The following is a 23138-nucleotide window of genomic DNA, read 5'->3' as shown; positions in this document are numbered from 1 at the left end:
CTGAAGGAACTATGGTGTACCCAATGTTGGAATCCGGGCCATGCTGCTCAGGAGTGCGCAATGAATCAGAAGTGGTGTGCGATTTGCACGACCAATACTCATAATACAGTGGAGTGTTATTTCAATGGCTGGGGTCGTCGGAGTCGAGGGGACTCTTCTACCTGGCAACAACCACAGATAGGACAGGGACAAGAGCCTGTTGTGGCGATGGCTCATGCTCATACATCAGAGACGCCTGTGCAAGGTCAAGCAGGAGGACGGGGTCAAGGGGGAGGACGAGGTCGCGGAAGAGGTTCTCGAGATCCTAATCGCCCCAAGACATGCCTTTTCTGTTTGGGGGGTGGACACTGGCGATCTGAGTGTACTGAAGCTATGGAATACGATCGAAAAAAGCAGGAACGCGTTGCAGGGAAATAGCCTAGTGTGTCTATGGTTCAGATTGAAGGACTGGAGGTGTCTGATCCAGTGGTTTCATTAATCACGGATCGGGTAAAAATGTGGTTCCAACTCCCGATGTGAAGATTCCGGAGTGGACGGCTCAGGAAGAGGTGCGGAAAAAGGTTGTGTCCTGGTTGCCACAATCTACCCCACCAGTGAAGACAGCAGGACCATCGACTGTGGACCTGGAAATAAAGGAAGGAAAAGCTGGAAATAGGAATGATATTAAAGAACAGGAGGATTGGAATTCAGTTTGGAAAGAGGTCCTCACGTCACCAATTCAAGTACCTCTGGGTTCGTTGTTGAAATTGGTCGCGAATTTCCATAATGCATTGCTGCGACAAACAACCACTGAGCTGAGGGGAGTCGCAATTGGGAAAGTTGAAAGCGAGGAGGATGATTCAGCCCCGTTGCCGGCGAATAGGATCACGGATACCCACATTCCGGAGCTTTCAGTTCGATACCATGGAACATACATTGACAAGGTACTATTGGATGGTGGAGCGGGAGTAAACATTATCACCCAAGCAGCTTGTGAGCGTTTTGGTCTCAGTGATTGGGAGCCTGCACCCTTTGTAGTCCGCATGGCAGATCAAAGAAGAGTGCAACCAATGGGTTTACTTCGGGGCATTGTTTTGGATGTGGCGGGCTTATCCTTTGCTGTTTCTTTAGTAGTCTTGAATATTGAAGATCATAATCAGGATTATCACATTATCTTGGGGAGACCCTGGTTACGACAAGCGAGGGTAAAGCATAATTGGGAAGCAAATATGCTTACAGTAAAGAAGGGTAGAAGAAAAGTGTGTGTGATGTTGGGAACATGCAGACAGCCAGTTCAAGCAGCATGGCCGGTGATAGCCGAAACAGTCAATATGGCGGAAGGATTAGAAGAGGATGAAGAGGAACAATTTCTCAAAGCTAATCCGGATTTGGTTTCTTTATATCTTGCAGATATTTCTCTGATTTCGAAAGGGAAGTCGGTGGGGGTTTCAGGAACCCCAGCAGGAATAGGGGAGCAACAACAGGTGCTTCCAAGTCCTGAATCATTGGAGGACGTGATTCAGCAAGAACGAGCGTTTGAGGCGCAAATGGAAAAAATTACAAGGGTTAAAGAAGATAAATTAGAGAAGGTTTTTCTTGGGGAGCAAGCGGAGTCGCAGCCTATATACATTAATAAGCAGCTAGAGGCCAGTTTTAGAGATGATTCGATCAAGTTACTGACAGAGTTTAAGGATGTTTTCGCATGGGAATATGCGGATATGCAGGGATTGGATCCTAAGTTTTATCAGCATACGATCAATCTGAAACCGGATGCAGTGCCAGTGAAGCAGCACTCATACAGGATGAATCCGAATGTGGCAAAGCAAGTTAAGATGGAAATTGATCGCCTATTGGAAGTGGGTTTTATTACCCCTATTGATAATCCGGAGTGGATTTCTCCAATTGTGGTAGTACCAAAGAAAAATAAGCAAATCCAAATTTGTGTGGATTACCGGAAATTGAATGCAGCTATTGTTCCAGATCCTTTTCCTCTTCCATTTTTGGATTCCATTTTGGATGATGTAGCAGGACATGAGATGTATACTTTTTTGGATGGATTTAGTGGATATAATCAAATTCGAATGGCATTGCGGGATCAGCCAAAAACAGCTTTTATTACCGCATGGGGTGTATTTGCCTGCACAGTGATGTGGTTTGGATTGCGGAATGCACCTTCCACTTTTCAAAGGGATATGTTTCAAATTTTTGGTCTTTATTTGATAGATTTTATGAAAAATTTTCTGGATGATCTCAGTGTTTTTGGACCGCAATTGGAGCATTTGAAGTAATTACGGTTATGCTTTATGAAATGCAGAGAGGTGAAGTTCAGTTTGAATCCTTTAAAGTGTGCATTTGTTGTTCGCAGTGGCACGCTATTGGGGCATATAATTTCTGAAGATGGTATTTCCGTGGATCCGAATAAAATTGCCGCAATTATGGAAGCGCCTCCACCGCTGAACCAAAAACAGTGCCAGATTTTCCTGGGCCAAGCTCGTTGGCATGGGAGGCATTTGCGGTTTGTCGCGCATTTAGCAATCCCGATTACTCAGGAAGCTCATGCTATAGATTTTGAATGGACACAGGAATGTGACTTGGCTTTTCGGAGATTAAAACTTTAGCTATCCAAAGCTCCGATTATGCTTGCACCGAATTGGGGTCAGGATTTTCATGTGTTTGTGGATGCTTCGGATCGAGCTATTGGCAGTGTGCTGATGCAGGAATAAATTCAAGGATGGTTCCGACCTGTCTATTATGCCAGTAGACAATTATCATCCGCAGAAAGAAATTATTCCGTAACCGAAAGGGAATGTTTAGGGATTATTTATTCAGTGAAGAAATTCCGGCACTATCTGTTGGGCCAACGTTTTTTCTTCCATGTGGACCATTCGGCTCTTTTATACCTGGTAAGGCAACAGAATTTGACGAGAAGATTGGCCAGATGGGTGCTTTTGCTGCAAGAATTTGACTTTGAGGTCATACATCGGCCAGGGGCTCAGCATGCGGTGGCTGACTACCTATCCAGGTTAGATTCCGGAGAACCGCCGACGGGTGTAGCTGATGAATTTTTGGATATGTCTCTGTTTCTAACAGGAGTAGCTGCAGAGGATATCACAGTTCCGCGACAGGCAAGGGTCATTCCTAGCATCCCATGGACATGGTATGAGGAGATGTTTCATTTCATCGACAGCGGCGAAATGCCTTCTTTCTTGTCCAGCCATCAGAGGAAACGTATGGCTATTAGAAGCAGGAATTTTGAGATTATTATGGGAAATCTCTATTATCGTACGGTGGCAGAGGTATTACTCAAATGTGTGCTACCACAGGAGCAAGAAGCAGTATTAGAGGAAGTCCATACTGGTATTGCGGGAGGTCACTTTGCAGCATTAATCACAGCTCGAAAGGTTCTCCAATCTAGATTATGGTGGCCCACATTGTTTCAGGATGCGAGAAATTATGTGCAACAGTGTGATGTGTGTCAGCGGTTGGGGCAACCTACCAAACGGTCCAGAATGCCTTTTCAGCCAGTTCTACCTTTGGAGCCCTTTCAAAAGTGGGGTTTGGATTTTGTTGGTCCTTTTAAACCAGTGGAAACTCACACACGAAATAAGTATATCTTGACAGCCACGGATTACGCTACCAAATGGGTGGAGGCATGGCCTTTGAGAGATAACACTCCAGTTTCTGTGGCGGGATGCTTATATAAGGATATCTTTTCTAGATATGGCTGCCCTATTGAGCTGGTTAGTGACAGGGGAAGTCATTTTTTTGAATAAGGTGATGGAGAGAATGCTACGGTTTTATTTTGTATTACACAGGAAATCTTCTCCATATTATCCTCGGGTGAATGGGCAAGCAGAATCAACTAATAAGCAATTGATTCGGATTTTAACAAAGTTGGTGAATATGCATCGAACGGATTGGGATGTGAAACTTCCTTCTGCCTTATGGGCCTATCGAACAGCTATAAAGTGGCAACAGGATTGACTCCTTTTAAGTTGGCATTTGGCATGGAGGCAATCACTCCGGTGGAGCATGTAATTCTGAGCATGTGGCTGTTGATTGCGGATCGTCTTCTTTCGGAGGATTTTGTGATTTATCGATTGGATGTTTTGCAGGAACTGGATGAAGGGCGGCTGAATAGCTTTGCGGTGCTGCACGATCTGCAGTCTAGGCGGAAAAAATGGCTGGATCAATCGAAAGCACGGCAATTTGTTCAGGGACAACTGGTCCTTGTCTTCAGTTCCCGCCTCGGGAAGATGCCGGGGAAGCTTAAATTAAGGTGGTCAGGACCATTCTAGATTTTTCAAGCATGTGGGCCCATCTCTTTTTATTTGGCGGATTTACGGGGGGAGGTTATTTATGTGCTGGTTAATGGTTTCAGACTGCGCCATTATGTTTCACCTACCACGATTCAGTGCCCCTTTGCGGTGGTACAATAGCCGGAAGCCGCCCTAATCATGATTGGGTATTCTTTTGCATGCAATCTTGGAAAGCGGGAAAGGATCTATGATGGTTGCGACACCGTGGATCGCCCTATTTTGCGAACTCATTGTGGAAAGGTTACTACTACATGCAGACGATTCTTATTGTGTTTCTCTTGTGTAGTGTGCCGTGCGCTCTTAGTTCTATACTCTCTGCTCCTTCATCTCATCGCCACCATGACAGCTTCTCTCCTGCAATGTATTCCTTTCACGCCTGTACAGCAGTTATCGCTTCGACGAGTGGACGCATGGCTGCAAGACTTGCGGCTGCATGTGTTTGCCAACCTGGATTGGCAAGGGATCTTCACCCGCAGGCAAAAGGTTTGATTGAGCAACTCGCTGCTGGCGATATGGTGGTGCTGAATAATCAGCAAATTCAGTTGATAGCAGAAAGGGTCTCAAGGTGTTGCTGTTTGCCCAACAATGGCCTAGTGCACGCCTCTCATGTGATCCCTGCTGCTGATGTAGAGCAAGAATTTGGTTTGAAAGCAAAGGCGAGTATAAGCTTTCAGGGTTTTTAGATGTAGCAACCAGGGACGCGTATCGATGGTTTCTCGAGGCAATTTGGCTGCAAGCCAAAACCTATACCATTTCGACCCGAGCAAGAAATGTTTTGCATTCGGCAAACTTTGGGCCAGTAGCTTGGGCAGCGGTGGTCAGAGAACGCCTGCTAAGCGGAGTGCCAAAGAGTGATGGCACAGTTGGGGAGGAATACCCAACCAATACAAAGGTTGGCCAACTGCTCACATTGATTTTTCCTTTAAGAGAAGTTTTTCCTCTCGCCCTGCGTCCTCTCTGCCACTTTGAAGATGATCGCTTGGTGGTCCAAGGCACTAATGCTCCTCTGTTGCAAACGCAAATCTTGGTAGTGCCGACTGAGAGGGAAACACAGCAGCAGCATGTGGGCACTGGGGATTTGCCCGGTCCATCGACAGCAGTGGTATCCTTTGGAGCCCGAGAGATGGCCACTGCAAGTGCAGGATCAGCAAGCCGCAAGCGCGGCAGAGAGGAACAGCAATTTTCTACACCACCTCTAGCGACGGCATCTCTTCTTTCGAAGGATTCTGCGGTGGCTCATTGGCGCCGCCGAATGCAGGAGAGAGTGGGCAGTGCTACTTCGCTGAGGACGCGCTCTCCGGTTGCGGATGTTCTCGCTCAACCGGAAACTTCTGGCGCTACCAATGCGGCTGCCTCGAAGGGAGGTACTCTTCCCGCAGTGTTACCTTGGGAGGCTACGGCAGCGACCCCCGCTGACCAATTGCAGGCATGCGGCACTTTTTTGAGTAGACTTGCAGAGTCTATTCGTGCGGCCTGGCCAGTCCCACCCAGAGGGAAGAGTCAATGAGCTGGAAGCGTAGGTAGCGGCCGCGCAGACTCGCATTGCCGAGTTGTCCACTCAAAATGAAGAGCTGACTGCAACAACTCACCAACAAGGGGCAGAAATACAAATGTTACGAGGGGCTAATGCTGAGTTTGTGGCCTCTATTCAACAGGAACTTCTCCAGTTGAGAACGCAGCATAGCCTAGCCTCTTACTTAGCCTCGCACCCTGGTGATGTAATGATCAATATGAATGACTTGGATGCGTTGGCAGTGGAGATGCAAGAAGATCTCCGAGTTTTTTTGGATAATCAACTACAAAGCTGGAGCACACGCTTGGCTGCTGAGGTGAGAGCACAGCCATTCACTCAGCAGGTTGTGGTGCAACACCCCGAGTCATCCAACACTGACAAAGGTAAGAGTGTTGTTCCCGAGGGTTTTGATGTTGCTGATTGGGCACAAGCTACAGAGGATTATGCTGAAGCCCAGGCTCATGTATCTCGTTTGCAGAAAATGATTTGTCGATTTCATAAGGAGTGCCACAGGGTCTGTTTTTGGGTGGAGACCTTAGCTCATTCTTTTTCTCTCAGTCTACCACCTTGCCCTCCATTTTGGTCTTCTCTTAATAGATACCTTTCTCTCTATTATCCCTTACATACACCTCTTGCTCCTCTGCCACCACAGGCGCCTCAATCTATTTCTTTGCCAACGTAGTTTATTTCTCGGGCTCCCTGGCCGAAACATATTGAGATAGATCCACGTCTTTTGGATGAGGTCTATCGGGCACATACTGCAGATTTTAGAGGCTTTGGCTATATACATATTTCCTCTTCACCAGAGCAGGGTGCAGAGCAACCACCGGAACCTTCCAACCGGAGGGGCTGAGTGTGGGTTCGTGCAATCCACCGTGCGTGCCAGGTGTTACGACATTAGCCGCGCATGCAGTCCTGCGGTCTTGCGGAGGTCTGGACACTGCGGATCAGGGGTATGCGGTATGCGGCGACCGTAGCGGCAGTTCTTCATAGGATATCATGGGACAGGAGTGTGTGCACCATTCCCGATCTGCGCTAGAGCAGCGGTTGTATATGGAGGGGCATACGTGTCTTTTGATAAAAACTTAACCAATTTCTATGATATTCATAGCAACTATTGTTGTAACTCTGTGTCTAGAATACAAATGAATGAAGCAAGAGGTGTTTTGGGCTTGTGTACTGTGTACTTCCTTCTCTTGTCATTTTTATATGTTGATGTTCATATAATGTAGTTGTGGGTAATCATTCCCGTAATGCCTATTGCTCCTGTGCAGGCAATAGCCATTACAAACACAACTATCCACAGGTAAAAACAGAGTCATGGGAGTAGTCACAAGATTGAAATGTGACAAAGAGTATTTGATAGGAGAAAATGTAATAGTGGAGATTGATTGTCTACCTCTTCTTGGAATGATCACAAGCTGCTCAACTTCCAACATTGCTATGTTGAGACGGATTGCCTACATAAATTCCTTAAATCCAAAATTTAAACATATTACAGAAAAAGATAATCTAGTTGCAGTTACTACGCTTTCCAGAGCAAGGTATGAAAATTAAGAAGACATATTTGTTGAGGGCGAGGATGTAGGCACAAGGTTCTATAGTATCTCTTATGCCAAGGGTGATCATGTTTGCCTATCAAATGCATTTGAGTCATTTACAGAGGACCTATATCAAAGTGATTGGTTGCTCATTGGACGCTATCTGAGCATCTCTGACAAGGCAAGAAGGGTGGATTGATCAAGAGTTCAAAAGAATACAAAGAAAGGCCTATGGATACTTTTTGAAAGATGGGTAATTATGGAAGCATTCGAGACAAAGAAATGGAATGCCGTTGAGAGTTGTGAATGGTAAGGATGCTCAAATGAGCTTATGAAGAAGTTTCATGAGAGTCTTTATGATGGAAATAGAGGTGTATGGGCCACCTTTACTAAAATGAAAGAAAGGTATTGGTGGAAAGGTATGTATAAAGATGGATCTCACTTTGTAGAGTCTTGTGAAACCTGTCAAATGTATTCAAAGGTACGTCATCGTGATGGGTTGCACCCTACTTACCCATTGGCCATGCACTATAAGTGGGTAGTACATCTCGTTACAATGCCATTGGGCTTATGGAAAATGAGATACATAGTGCTTGCACGGGAAGATTTAACCAACCAAGTAGAAGATCATGCTCTAAGAACAAAAATCACAGAACAGATATGTAAGTTCCTCTTTGATGATGTAATTAGTCGATATGGCTATGTTGGGAAAATAACAGCAGATAGGGTGAGTTGGATGCCAACAAAGCTAGGGAATTTTCTCTAGGTTGGGCATTAAACTTGCTCTTCCTAATTTCATGGAAGCTTCAGAAAATCATTGGAGAATCCCAAGTAGTTATTTGAGGAGGGGAAGGCCTCAGAACCTCGACCATGTAGTGGAAGCAGCACGGGACTGCACTAGCACGCTGGATTGGGATGGATGTATCTCCTTGCTTATATGCCCAAATGAGCTCATTCTTGGATCTATAAGCTCCTTCTCAACTTGATCAACAGGTGGCATTGTTGTTGATGTGGTATTTTGAGCCATATTTTTCTATTTTTAGGCTATTTTTGATCATTTTATAGACATTTTTAGCCCTTTTTATTGCCAAACATGCCCCTTTTAAAATGCACAAACGAGTCGAGATATATCCCTATTTTTGTGAAAAAATCCCTTTTAGCTCAAATCTAATGTTGAACCTCATTTTCCCACTTGGTAAGCACTTTGGAAACGTCTTTTACGCCCACGTACGGAAATTGTTATTTTTTGCCAAGATTACCCGCATTGAACTTTTTAGGCAAAACGAGTGTGCCACTTCAAAACACTTGACATTTGTACATTCCTAAAGCAAATTAGGCATGCTTTAATGTGGTAAAACATGCAATGGTGCCAGGTCCCCGACCTCGCTTGCCTGGTAAGGTATGTACACACCTGCAACCACGAGCCGAGAAATATCCCTATTTTTGTAGAAAATTCTTTTTTAGCTGAAATTTAATGTTGAACCTCATTTTCCCACTTGGTAAGCACTTTGGAAACATCTTTTACGCCCACGTACAAAACCTGTGAATTTTAGCCAAGACTGCCCGCATTGAACTTTCTAGGCAAAACAAGCGTGCCACTTCAAAACACTTGACATTTGTACATTCCTAAAGCAAATTAGGCATGCTTTAATGTGGTGAAACAAACAATGGTGCCACGTCCTCGACCTTGCTTGCCTGGTAAGGTATGTACACGCCTGCAACCATGGCATCCGTTTTTACATATATCACAGTATGTACATTGTAGCATTTGGTCCCACACATCAAAAACATTAAGAGTGAGGTATATATTTTTATTTTCACATTATACACGTGCCAGGGTATGATATCCACCCCCTCTAAACTTGCACATCCTCCGACATGTGGCACACATATCTTTTTGCAGCAGGTTCAATCTTCATTTAAGTCCACATACATGTCGATTTCATCATCGCTTTCAACAAAATCTAATGCATCATCCTCTCTTTCTTCATCCACATCCATAAAATTTTCATCAAAGCCTGCATTTTGACTTTGCTATGAATCAAAGCAATCTATATCACCTCTTCTTTTGAATAACTTGATTCTTTTCCCTGCGATGGGAATCTTCATTTTTGTACCATCTAATTCATGCAAGGTGTAATCGCATTCCCATGTACATGTTGAACCACATAAGGACCAAACCATCTCTTTGAAAGATTTATTATTGTTGAATGATGGTTGTCAAGATTACTGTCATACTCCAATACCCAATCACCTTCCTCAATAGCTTTAGATCTAAGCATATGCCTCTTATCAAATCTAACCTTATTCTTTAGCCTTGCATCTTTCAATTGTGCTACTGTAATCTCAATATCTTGAGGCCTTCTTTCTAACTACTGTATGTGCAAAGCAAGAAGGCCTTTCCTACTCATTCCATCTTCCCAAGGCAATACATTCTATGTGGGAATTATATCAATTGGCATTAACATAAACTCAAAAGGCATATAACTAGTAACTGAGCTATGAGTTGTACGATCGTCCCATAAAGCATAAGGCAATAACCTAGGCCACTCTCCCATTTTACTTTGCAGGCCTTAGCCAAAGATTTAATGATAGGAGGATTCCCACGCTCTGAATTACCATTTACCTCACAAAGAATCAAAGTGTCAATTTAGGAATTTTTAAAAGGTCAAAAGAGCACTGCATCTATACAATTCGGAGCGAGGCTACACCTAATCTTCACACACACAAGATCTTTGAGTTAATCTTGGTTCTTTTTCAAAGTGGAGCTTTCATGGATGGAGTTTTGTTCCTTTTTAGTGTGTTTTTAGCTTCAAATCATCTACACCTTGCTTTATTTTGCTACGTCAGAGGCCCAACGCTTTCCTAGCCACACTACGCACTTCTTGGCAACCTATTATAGGTGTCGACAAACCCTATTATTTGTTATCCATGTCCAAATTACAACCTTTTTTTTCCTTAAACTACTATCCAAATGTTTGTGAATTATTGGGAAGAATTTGCATGTAAGAAATGCCAACTCAGCATAAAGAGAGGTAATCTTGAAAAATACAAAAGTAGTTTTTTTGAGATCTATTTCTCATAGTACATACGCAATAGTTTTCTTGATCACTTAAATGCATGCTTGTATAAAATGCTTTTCAAGAGCTCAACTTAAGTGTGCACAAAAATCCATGTTCGTGAATCTTAATGAGTGATGTGATGTGGGATGAGAGAAAACACATGTGAGATGTTTTAAAAATACAAAAAGAACACCATGGATGCACTTGGAACGTCCAAAAACCTTAAGATAGCACTTTAAAACACTGAAATTTGATGTCTCTAGCTCAAGATACAACCTTTTTAAGCATAGGGACTCATGAGGTCAAAACTGATTATGACCCTTCATAGTCTTAATATTACCTATCAATTGCTATCAAGTACGACCCATTCAAATTTGAATTGTGAGTACCTCATAAAAAAGTGATTGATGCTTGTGCGAGATAGCAACAGCGGGTCGGCGCTTGTCGCTTGTGCAAAATGTCATTATCAAGCGTCTTACTTTTCTAGTGACAATGATAATTTCACCAAAATGGTTTTCATGGACATTTTCAAAAATGAGAAAAAAGGCTTTTCTACATAACATTAGTTTTCTTCTTATTGGCTAAGGAGCATTCTCTCACTAGAGCTAAAAGGCCCAAAATGAGTCCATTTCTTTATTAATGGATATGGAATTTGTTTACTTGTCTTATTGAAATTATATAAAGCTTCTTGCTTAATAAACTAAGTGTAAGGAGTGTCTCTTTTCGTTCTTTTTAGATTTATTTTTTTACTTGAGATTTAAAAGGACATCACTCCTTTTAGATCCAAGTGAGATTTATAGGTTCTAAATAATGTTCTTAATAACCCCACTTTTCCAAAGGATATTTATATTTTTTTGACTTAGACTAATTCTGATTAGAAGTCCACCACCCCTTCTTTGATCCAAGTTTTTCACCCTTTTACGTCCCTTAGAGTTTTAGTGTTTTTGCAAATCAAAAAAGTATATGTTTATAAATTGGATCAGTTAGCCTAATGTTCTGAGTGCTTAATTATTACCAAAGTCGATGCTTTATCTCTTTACGGACTATTTCTATAGAAACTTATACTAAGAGTATTTTTTGGATTTTAAACCGAGCAGTCAAGCCGCCTCTCTTTTTTAACCACCAAAAGAACTAGATTATAGCAAATGAATTTCCAAAAAATAATAACCACAATCGGCTCAATTTTGAGAAAGAATCGTATATTTCAACTAGATGCACAATAGGTGTAGTTAGATTTATAGATTATTTGGTGTTCCAAGACGTTCAACCACAAGGTAGATGTCCTACAGCCCTTTCAAAACTCCTTTGACTTTAGTAGTCCCTTAAGAAATAGTGCATTTCTACATTAAAAAATAGTGGAGTGTGATCATCTCGAACATCAATCCAATAATAGTACAGAGTTTCTTTTCTAAAACCATATCATGAGAAGGAGCTAAACATCTTCCTCAATCAATCTCATGACATTTTCTGTTGAGTGTGTGACTCATCCGCACCACCACAAATGAGAACACCCTCTAGTTTGGAAGCCTACACATTTGACATCGGTGATTACCTCATCGGATGCCCTCTCCCAAGTGTAAAAGAAGCCTAAGCTATACTTTGTATATGTCTTACATCCCCTTAATTACCATCATTTGCACCTACTTTGTACTCTCCATTTGCATGAAGTATTTTCTCGGAATCTAATCATCATGATTTTCTATTAGCATTAGTGTTAATATATCTATAATCTCTCCTTGTATTTAACTTATTAATCATATCATGAACGTCTCACTCGCGTTTTTTCCATAACGCCATTCCTTACATGGCCTAATTAACTCCACTATTACATCGTTAATCATAGTATAATTGATTGCATTGCTAATAGATTTTCTCTCTAATCAGCATTTGGGCAAGAGCATGCTCCACTACCCTTTGGTGATTTAGAAGAGGAGGAAGTTGCTTTTTTTTTTTTATTTCTTGCATAATTTTCACTTTCAATTAGTATTTGCATTTAGAGTGTTTTTACATCATCATTGTCCTAAATTAATCTCTCCATTTGTCTATTTTCAAAGCATTACTTGTGTGTGCAGCAAGAGCATGCTCCACTACCCTTTGGTGATTTAGAAGAAGAGGAAGTTGCATTTGTTTTTCAATTTATTGCATAATCTTCTTTTTCAATTAGTATTTTGTCAGGCCAAGGGCAGGGCCAAGGGCCAGGACGGACATGCGGTCAAGGGGCGCTATATTTAGGGGCTAGGAGTCTATATATGGCATGGTTGGGTGGAGAGTTGCATGGTCCAGTCCCCCACAGTCTTACACTGGTATCAGAGCAACATGGAGAGGAGGGGGCAGCAAGGAGCAATGGAGGAGGGAAGCATGGCGTTCAACTATGCATGGCGTTCTCTCTGGAAGCATGGCGATCTCTCTCTCTCTCTCTCTCTCTCTCTCTCTCTCTCTCTCTCTCTCTCTCTCTCTCTCTCTCTCTCTCTCTCTCTCTCTCTCTCTCTCTCTCTCTCTCTCTCTCTCTCTCATGATCGGAGATCTACACAGAGCTCGGGGCCGAACTCCACGTGGGACAGACCGCTTCTATGCACAAAGTCGCGATGTTCCACATGCACGAAATCGGACTTGCATGCTTTCTGCAGCTTCGCCTTGGCTTGAGGGGAGTTTTTCGTCACATGGTGGAGGTGGCTGGAGCAGCGCATGGATCGGCATGTTGGAGTTTTTCCCTGCGCAGTTTATTTTGCCGCCATCGCTGAAGGTTGTTTATTTTTTGCTTCGTTTAGGGGTTGGCCAAAGTGTGGGCGCCTAGGGTGCCCATGGGGCACTCCTAGGGCCTTGTCCCACACATGGGGTGCCCAAGGGGTCCCGGAGAAGCAAGCCCACCCAAGGTTGCATGCAACAATTGCAGGAGCCATGGCTGCACGCAATGTTCCGTAAGGGCCATTCACGGACTAACTTACCGGTTTGCTACGATGCATGAGTGTCTCGAAGAGCGGCAACGGTGGTTTTTCCAAGGTATGCATGCAGAAGTGCTAGGGAAGCAAGGCTTCCAGTTCACCATGAGGCTATGGAAACATGGTTTCTACCTTCGCCATGGATTTCCAATCGAATTCTCGACATCACTAGCGGACACCGATTCGAGGCTCTTTAGCGCTTTGATGGAAGCTATACACCACCATGATACGAAAAGCATGGCATGCGTGCTCATGCATCATGCAGGAGTTTGACAACATAGCAAGTCGATTCATGTGATTTAGCAGGTACGCACTAAATTTTGTGGCATATTTTGTTTGCACAACATTAATGTTTCGGTTGAAGATAAAAATCAAGCATGGTTTGAGTACACCACTCCAGAGTTAACCCTTGCGACTTTTTATCATGCATGGCATGTATATACTTACAAGGCTTTCATTTTTGTCCTGCTAGCATTTGGAGTATGCTAGGAGCATATTCATTGGGGACATTTTTACAACTGTATGGTATGACCATTTCATGGAGGTGCATACGACGATTTCTCGTTACAGTGCGGCAAGTATAGGCAAGGCCTATAGTTTGTCATGAAAATTTCTTTCTCGCCTATCTTTCATTGGCACAGCAGGCAAAAGTGCTCGGCAGGGCCGACCATTTATCACAGCCTGCAACACAGATAGGAGTCTCTTTGCTTTCAATAATCCAGTTTTGCCGGTATGCATATAAGTATTTTTATACTCTTCAATAAAAAGTACAATTGGACAAGGTCCATTGTCTATGTATGATCGACACAATGGACTCTCTTCACGATGACATTTGTCGTCAATAGCATGTGTTGGCAATGAGGCCAAACATAGTTATCTGAAGCATGGCTTCTCCTGAGTACCTTAAGGCAAGGCCAAGGGCCGGTTTTTCAGTATCTCCAAGTGACACGCTTGGCCTATTACTGGATTTGTTGAGGGCAGCAAGTTGCTCGGCATGGCCGACTCCTTGTCACTGTTTCTACAAGCCGACATAGGATGCTTGCCACACAATACTGGTTAATTTCACTTGAAATTGCTTGAGAAGGTCGAATATTTTTGTCATGCTATTGGCAGCCACATCAGTTGGCCATTAGGACTACCCGATTTAGGTGAAGCAAGGCTTCTCTTTATGCATCTTGCATAGAGACTCCCCACGTTTGGCATATGCTATGAGCATACAAACTGGGGACGGATTTGGCAAAATTTTTGCAGATTCTTTCATTCCGTATACGACGGATGTATATGATACAAGAGGGCGAATATACATATGCGACAACTCTCTCTCACACGGCAGATTTGGCTATGAGCCACCTTTACGCGAGCTTTTCCTTTGGAATTTCATGACAATTGGTTGCAGCAACAACTACCAGGTTAGCCAAGTTTAAGTTTTTCTTGTTTTTTTTTCCATGTTTACACTTTACTTGGCAATTACTGTCATTGTGCAAAGCAAAGTCAATGCTAAGTCATTTTCATACAATCAGGACCCTACAAGGCAGGTAGATCAAGATGTGGTTGTGTTTTTCTGTTACCTCTCTCAATGAGAGAGTCATAGCAAAAACTTGTTGCATGCTTATAGGATACGTTGCACGTTAGGTATAAGATGCACACGAGCATGGTGTTCAACTATACACGTCATAGTCGTTCAAGGAAAGTTCCGTAGGTATGCATGCTCTTCTTCTCTCTAGTTCTCTCTCTTTAAGGGAATCATGAAAATATTCTAAGAAGCTTTTGATACGTGTTTTGCTCGTGAGTCGGCCTGAGCCAAGGTGCTCTAACTCTTAGCTAGCACGTGGCTAAGATGCTACTCAAATTAGTCTTCATCGGTTTGTCCATTGAACACTAATTTGCACAAGGGCTATGAGCCACACAGGCTAAGAGCCATGGTCAGGCCAAGGGTAAGACCCAACTATTGGCATTCTTTGGGTGATTGTTTTCAAGCATGAACAAGTCTACCCAGGGAAGTATACATCGACGTTAATGGACAAGCAAGGGTCTTGTCATTCAGGATGTTTACAGTGTCATTTTTACACTACTTGTTCTCAGTGCGACACTCAAGTTGAGATTTTGAAAATCTTCAATAGCTGATCTCTACAAGGAAGTATAGATGCAGCAATCAATTGAGACAGTATGGTTGTCCACAGGAGCTAGGCAGTTCACTTGTGTGGATTTCCTGCTCTCTCTATAGCACTACGGAATGTCTATGGACATAGTGTTTTGGGGTACGACCCGGCGGGTGACTGCTACATCATCCCATAGGCATTGAGGATCACAGTTGATCTGCCTTGAGGATCACAGTTTGATCTCTCCCAGTTAGACTTTGTCACGGCTAGGGACTTGCTACGCGCCGTGTGCGACCCACAAAGGCTCCTAGCACACAGTCATACAACAGACAAGCTCACAAGGAAGACCATTGTGTCACTCACCTTCCTACGTAGTTGCGAATGAAGGATTCCCGCGCCGCAAAGAAGAGGGAGACGCCGCTACGCCGCACTCAACCGCCTCGCCGCCGTCGTGCCGCCGCAACGCTCGATCGCACACACACTCTCACTCACTCTCTCTCTCTCTCTCTCTCTCTCTCTCTCTCTCTCTCTCTCACATGCACACACACAAGGAGATGGTGAAGGAGAAGGTGGAGATGGAGCAAGAGCAGATTCTATTGCACAATGAGAGAATGACTCAATTTTAGGTTTAATTGGCTTTTATGTGAGCTCACCCCATTCACACTTGGGCGCCCATGCTTAGCCAACTAACCCTAGCATGTTCGTGTTAGAGTGCGCCTCTCATCGGCGATCACTCTACCTTTCCCTATTGGACCGACAAGCCCGGTGCCTGACTCTACTTAAATAAATAATACGGTTACGGTGTCCGTCGTAGGCGATAGGGTGTCCGTGAGCCACAAGGGTTAACATTGCCCCCCTTCCTGATGTAGATTCCGTCCTCGGAAGCTATTGAGTTGAAGCTTGGTATGTCCATGTTGCAGAGCATCTAGATTTGAATCTGCAAGGCAAAGTCACTGTTTTAGCAAGCTGAATTATATTTCCATAAATCATGAGGGGAATGTAAAGTACATGTGGAAATGAGTAAATGCAAGATTTATGAAATGTTAGACTGCCATTAAGGACAAATAAATTGCACTTTGAGTAAATTAATTAATCAAGAGCTTTGAGCTTATAGGTTGTTGAGCTTATATGTGAAGCTACTCAATATATGGCTTCTCTATATATGGCACCCAGGTCCCCTCTATATAAACATCATCTCATGTGTGTATTCTACACACTTTGGGGTTCTACTTCTGTGCTCTCTCCTTCTCTCTCAACATGGTATCAGAGCAGTACGTTTTTGTTTTCAATTTTTCTCCTGATGAAAATCCATTTTGCAAAAACTACCCGATTTAGGGATTGGAATCGATGTGGTCTACAACTTTGCAGAAGGAAGTTTCTTCAAATTCTGCACCGATTTTGAGTTATCGTTCGCGGACTGCGTACATACCTGAAAAGCAACTTCCGCTTTTTGTTTTTGATTTTTCTGCTAATTGGAAACGATTTTGCAGAAACTACCCGCAAGAGAGACCGGAATCGATGTGGTCTACAACTTTGCTGATAAAAATGTTTTCAAATTCTGCACCGATTTTGAGTTATCGTTCGCGGACTGCGCACATACCTGAAAAGCAATTTTCGCTTTTTGTTTTTGATTTTTGTGCTTATTGAAAACGATTTTGCAGAAACTACCCGCGAGAGAGACCGGAATCAATGTGTTCTACAACTTTGCAAAAGAAACTACCCGCGATGGGGATTGGAATCGATGTGGTCTATAACTTTGCAGAAGAAAGTTTCTCTAAATTCTGCACCAATTTTGGGTTATCGTCTCAGACTGCGAATATGTTTGAAAATCAAAATTTTACTTTTTGCTTTTGATTTTTCTCATAATTGAAAACTTCTCAATTATATTTTTCTTCATCAATCATATATTTGTTACTGACGTAACTTTGCTGCAGAAGCCAGTTACACATCGTCCCGATTCAGTCGAGCCGTTGATGATCGTCCAAATTCTATCGAGCTACTGTTGGTACATGATCTTTTGTTATATGATATACTTGTTCATTGATTCTCGTATAATTATTCTTTTAGAGATATAGTTTACGTCGTTTTATTGATAATTTCTCATTGATACCATAGTGATTTTGATGGTACCATGATAATGTTTTGTTAATACTTTGGTCATGGTGATTTTCGTTGATACCATGATGATATGTCATTGATACCATGGTTATTCTCGGTGGTGCCATGATGATATTTCGTTGATACCATGGTTATTCTCGATGATTCCATGATGATATTTTGTTGATTCCATGGTGATTTTTATTGATACCATAATGATGTTTTGTTGATACCATGGTTATTCTCGGTGATACCATGATGTTGTTTCATTGATACCATGGTTATTCTCGGTGATGCCATGATGATATTTCGTTGATACCATGGTTATTCTCGGTGATGCCATGATGTTGTTTCGTTGATACAATGATTATTCTCGGTGATATCATGATGCTTTTCGTTGATACCATGATCATTTATTCATTTTTATTGACATAATGATGATATTTTGTTAATACTTTGATGGTATTCATTGATCACTACATTGATAAATGTTGTTTTATGTAGTATATACACATATCATTTGTATCACGTAATCACACATTTTGTACTTTTACGTTTATACTTTATGTACCATATGTTGTCGTGCGTATATATGTCGTCAAAAGAGTGGCGTCGCGAACCATCTCTTATGGCATTGTGAACGTAATTATTTCATTAACGATGCTAATAATTTTCATGACATGTTTTTTTTGGAGTCTATGATCTATGTAGGATTGATCAAAGAATTGATTTTATGAAGACAAACTTGGTGACAATAAAAGATTTATGAAGATATGTTTGGTGATGCCATATTGATGACAACATGAAGACATGTTTGGTGATGCGATATTGATGACAAGCTACACAGCAGATTCACGGAGACACTTTTGATTACAAGCTAATCGATAGCTTTTACACCTCTTAATTGAACCTTTGTATTCATTATTGTATTTGATAGGAGTAATGTAACTCCTCATAAAACATTCATTGTAAAAGGAGTGATGTAGCTCGTCGTAAACATTTGTATATTCAATGATTTTTATAATATAACGGTGGGTGTATATAGAGCTGTGGGTTTTTCCCTTGATCCCCCAAGGGTTTTTTCATCCACAGTTAGGGACCCTTATTTGAGCGGGGGTGTTGAGCTTATATGTGAAGCTACTCAATATATGGCTTCTCTATATATGGCACCCAGGTCCCCTCTATATATACATCATCTCATGTGTGTATTCTACACACTTTGGGGTTCTACTTTTGTGCTCTCTCCTTCTCTCTCAACATGGGTGAGTCTATCAATTAGTTATCTATGACTAAGGTTAAAACAACTACTCTAGTACTAGCTAAGCTAAGAAGATTATCTAAATGCAAGATTCTCTAATTATGCTTTTCAGCTTTGATTAGCCAACTCGCTCTCACAACTGCAAACAAAAGCTTGAAATGTTAACTGTAAGCTCAATGGAAGTCTTTTAATTTTTCTTTTTTTCTTTTTTTCTTTTTAATACTTTTCTACTTTGGGTCACAATCATGTGACGTGTGTGCTTATTTTGTATGTCCGGGGTTTTTTGCTTCTCAAGGAAAAGCGCCCACACTGGGAACCTCTAGGGCTCTAGTACCATAGACAATACATGTGAGTGAAGTACCAATTCAAGCCAGGATTTCTCTTCTAGCGTAAGATTTTTCATTTGTGGCACCTTTTTTTTTTTTTTCTTCTATTTCCTTGGTATTCGCACTAGTGTTTTTTGTTGTTTAAGTGAGCAAGCCTTTCTCTGCCTAAAACATTCCTAAGGTCTCAAATACTCGGATAATTTTATTAGCTAGGCCTAGTGGTCAAGTAAATGAGTTAACCTAAAGTCATGGTCTCCTAATCTCCAGGCTCATCCATAAGATTAAACTGGAGTTCAATCCACTTAAGCAAAGACAAATTTATACCTCTATAATGGCAGATAACAATCATAACTATTGCACTCAAACAAAGCATGAAAAATCATTATTAGCAATTACACATATCCACCAACATGAATCATGGAAAGTAGTACACCTGGAGGTATGGAGTGGCTCATTTTGTTGAAGCAGATGTCCTCAGCCATGTGGATGGAGATCCATATAAGTCCTACCTAACACATCCAAAAACAGGCACTATACCTCTAGGAGGCATGTCAGTGTGAAAAATTAAAACTCCCAAAAAACAAACTCAAAACACGATCTAGACCCCTAACCTACCTATCTGTCACCCCTTTTAGAATCAAGGAAAGAGGATATTATATAAACCGGGTGGCCACCCTAAGGCTAGGCCTCTATCCTCATCATCTAGATAAATAAAATCGTTGTCCGTGAGGCCATAGTCTTCCTCGGTCTCTATTAGTTCCTCTTCATCATCCTCTTGTGCAAGCATGCTAATCAAGAACCTCGCGATGCGTGGATACTCATCTTGTGCAAAAGAATAAGCATGTGCCACTGGAGACACATTCGCTACTGGGTAGGGATCACTAGTTAGCCATAGACGTATCAGCCATTCTAACTCCTCAAAATTTCTCTCACATGCAAGGCTCTCTATCAAATCCCATTCGCAAGAAAGTATAGGGTAGCATACGTAGAACACTTGAGGAAAAGACAAAGGGTACCTTTCATCAAAAATAGAAGTGCATGCCTCTGGTGAAGTAGCCATTTCTGACAATACAGATAGATTTGGTTAGGCCTTTAAAACATAAGAGTTGTTTTTGTGTGTTGCTTGAATTGACACGGTGAATTTGGACTTATATGTAAGATCTGATAGGGTGCTCTCTCGTTGCTAGTCGCTCTTTCTCTTTACTATTTTTGTTTTTTGTGAGTATAAGGCTATATATATACATTCCCTAAGATTGGAATTGAGAGGTCAGGGAGGAAGGTTGAGAGGGGAGCGAGTGAATGATTGATGTTAGCAAACACTCCCCCCTTCCTTGGGTAGATCATACCTTTTGGAATGAGGTCGTCACCTTTTGAAACCAATTGTTCCAAGTTGTTATGGATGAAGGCTTTAACCAATATTTTTTGACCGCCCTATGCGTTTCATCTAGTTGCAAGGGTGGTAAGGTACTCTCCCATGATTTTATTTGCAACATTGTTGTAGGTGGTGAACTTACCCCGGGAGGTGCAAACTCTTTCGTGCTTGTATGGATATGTACAGTGGTAGATGGAGGTTGTGTCGAAGCTTCTATTTGCGTATAGGAACTACATGAAGAGCAAGAAGCTTCATTTGATTTCCCTGTTCCTGAGCTAGGTGGAACAAATCGTTCTTTCTTTGGTACCCAAACTAGTTGTAGAGCGGGTGTGTAACATTCCATGATTTTTTCCTTTCCGCGATTTTCAATTTGTTTTGGAGCCACAGGATTGGGTTTACATGGGCCAGGTGACAGGTAAGAGTACACTTTACGTTTGGGCACCCAGATTTGATCATTTTCTTCATAGTATCCTTGGGCTTCCAATAGTCGTTTAGGAATCCAACGCAACGTTTCTTTACATTTCTTGGAGTGAGTGGGACGGTTTTTACGAGGTTTCCGTTTTTTTTCATCAACCATGCTCACTACAGAAGCTTTAGGGACCCACTTGTATGTTTTCTCTGTTATATTAGGATGGTTCTTGTGTGTCTCAAGCTTTCTTTCAACTACATCAGTTGAAGCTCTAGAGAGTTGGGCTATGGGGACGTATGGTTCAACCTCCTGGACATGCAATGTCTTGGGTTTTATTTCCTTAGGCAATATCTCAGGGACTATGGCTTGAGTGGTAGGGCTAAGAGTTGGCTTTTGCGTTGTAACACCCCCAGTCCCCAAATCAATAGTGCATTTGGTGGCTATCATCCACGTGCGGCCTAGGTTTATATTACCCTCCATAGTTCCAGTAGGCATGACCAAAAAGTCTTGAGCTACAATTCCATTGTCATAACTGACAGAAGTGTGCCAGATTCCAAAAACCGTAGTTTTTTTCTTGTTGACACCCTTGACTTGGATAATACTCTCAGATAGAGGTGGCTTCCCTAACTGACACCACACCCCATCGGATAGCAGATTATATTTAGCACTCGTGTCCAATAAGGCGTTATATAGCACTTTTCCATAGGCACTATTTAACTCAATAGGGTATCGTAGAGGGGTGTCAGAGTCCAACCAATCCTCTTCGATTTCCACGTGGAATGCATTTGTGACTCCAAGGTTAGCCTCTCGTTTTTGTCTTATACGTTGTTGTCGCTCCTTAGCCTCAGCTTGAGCTTGTATCTTGTTTAACTCGGTTTGTGCTTTGGCGGCCTTCTTTTGATGAATGGCCCGTAGTTCTTCTTGGCTTAAAGGATCATAATATCTTTTGAATTTACTCCCATTGAGGAATCCAATGGTTTCAACTCCATCAAGAGTTTCCACACGAAGGGTACCTTGTGGGGTAATTTCACATACTCTATATGGTCCTTTACCAGCATATTTCAACTTTTTCTTCTCTTTACGTGCTCCATACATAAGGACTTTATCACCAACTTTGATGTCCTTGTCCTTCACATGGCGATCAAACCATTTCTTTCTCCTATCCTTTTCCACAAGAGCATTTTGCACAGCCAAATGTCTCTCTTCGTCTAGTTTTTCTAAGATATACAAACGCTCGGTTAAGGGGTTACCATTCCATCCTTCTTGCGAAGCTACCCTAAGACTAGGAATGACAAACTCCCAAGGCATAACCGCTTCTTGGCCGTATACCATTTTGAATGGCGTACAATTAATAGCCACTTTATAAGCAGTACGATAAGCCCATAGAGCAGATGTCAACTTCAAATCCCAATCAGTGCGATGAGCTTCTACCATCTTGGTTAAAATAGAGATTAGAGTCTTGTTGGTGCTCTCGGCTTGTCCATTAGCTTGCGGATAATAAGGTGTAGACTTATGGTGGGATATCATAAAGGTCGTGGTAAGCTCTCTTATTACCTCATTTATAAAATGGATACCATTATCACTAACAATTTCAAAAGGGCAACCAAATCTTGTGATAATGTTCTCAAAAAGAAACTTAGCTGTTGTCCTCGCGTCAGCTTTTTGTGAAGCCTTAGCTTCAGCTCACTTTGTTACATAGTCCGTAGCAACTAGAATATATCGAGATTGAGTGTTGCGAGCTGCGGGACTAATTGGACCTACAAAGTCTAAGCCCCATTTTTCAAATGGTTGGGTTACTTTAATAGGATGTAAGGGCATTCTGTCTTTGCGTTGTGTGGTCTTGTAGCGTTGGCACTCATCACACCCTTTTTTTAAAAAGTGATGCTTCCTTAAATAAATTTGGCCACCAATAGCCTGATTGCAGCACCTTTCTAGCAGTCAGGTCTCCTGAAAAATGTCCTCCTGCTATGCCCATATGTGCTTCTTGCAAGATATACAAATATTCATCCTCGCGGGCACAACGCCTAAGAATATCTTCCTTGCCTAATCTATACAGAGTTCTGGCAATCAAACAATAGGGTTCACATTCTTTTACTAGCCTTCGAGCGATATCCTTACGAAGTTCCTTGGGTGGAAAACCATTAACTAAAAAGTTAGCAATGTTCTCACTCCATTCAGGCATAGTCTCAACTATGAATAGGGAAGTATCGGGTAATTCATCATC

The 23138-nt window shown here is 42.1% G+C and overlaps 1 pseudogene; it reads left to right on the top strand.

The window, feature by feature from the left end:
- Positions 1-13028: 13028 nt before the first annotated feature.
- Positions 13029-13626, top strand: LOC147449239 (uncharacterized; annotated as a pseudogene).
- The last annotated feature ends 9512 nt before the right edge of the window (positions 13627-23138 follow it).

Source organism: Adiantum capillus-veneris, chromosome 10 (genome assembly GCF_014529385.1).
Source record: "Adiantum capillus-veneris isolate H3 chromosome 10, ASM1452938v2, whole genome shotgun sequence".
Classification (NCBI taxonomy): domain Eukaryota; kingdom Viridiplantae; phylum Streptophyta; class Polypodiopsida; order Polypodiales; family Pteridaceae; genus Adiantum; species Adiantum capillus-veneris.
The sequence above is the reverse complement of the archived record's forward strand: the minus strand, read 5'-3'. Positions and strand labels throughout refer to the sequence as shown.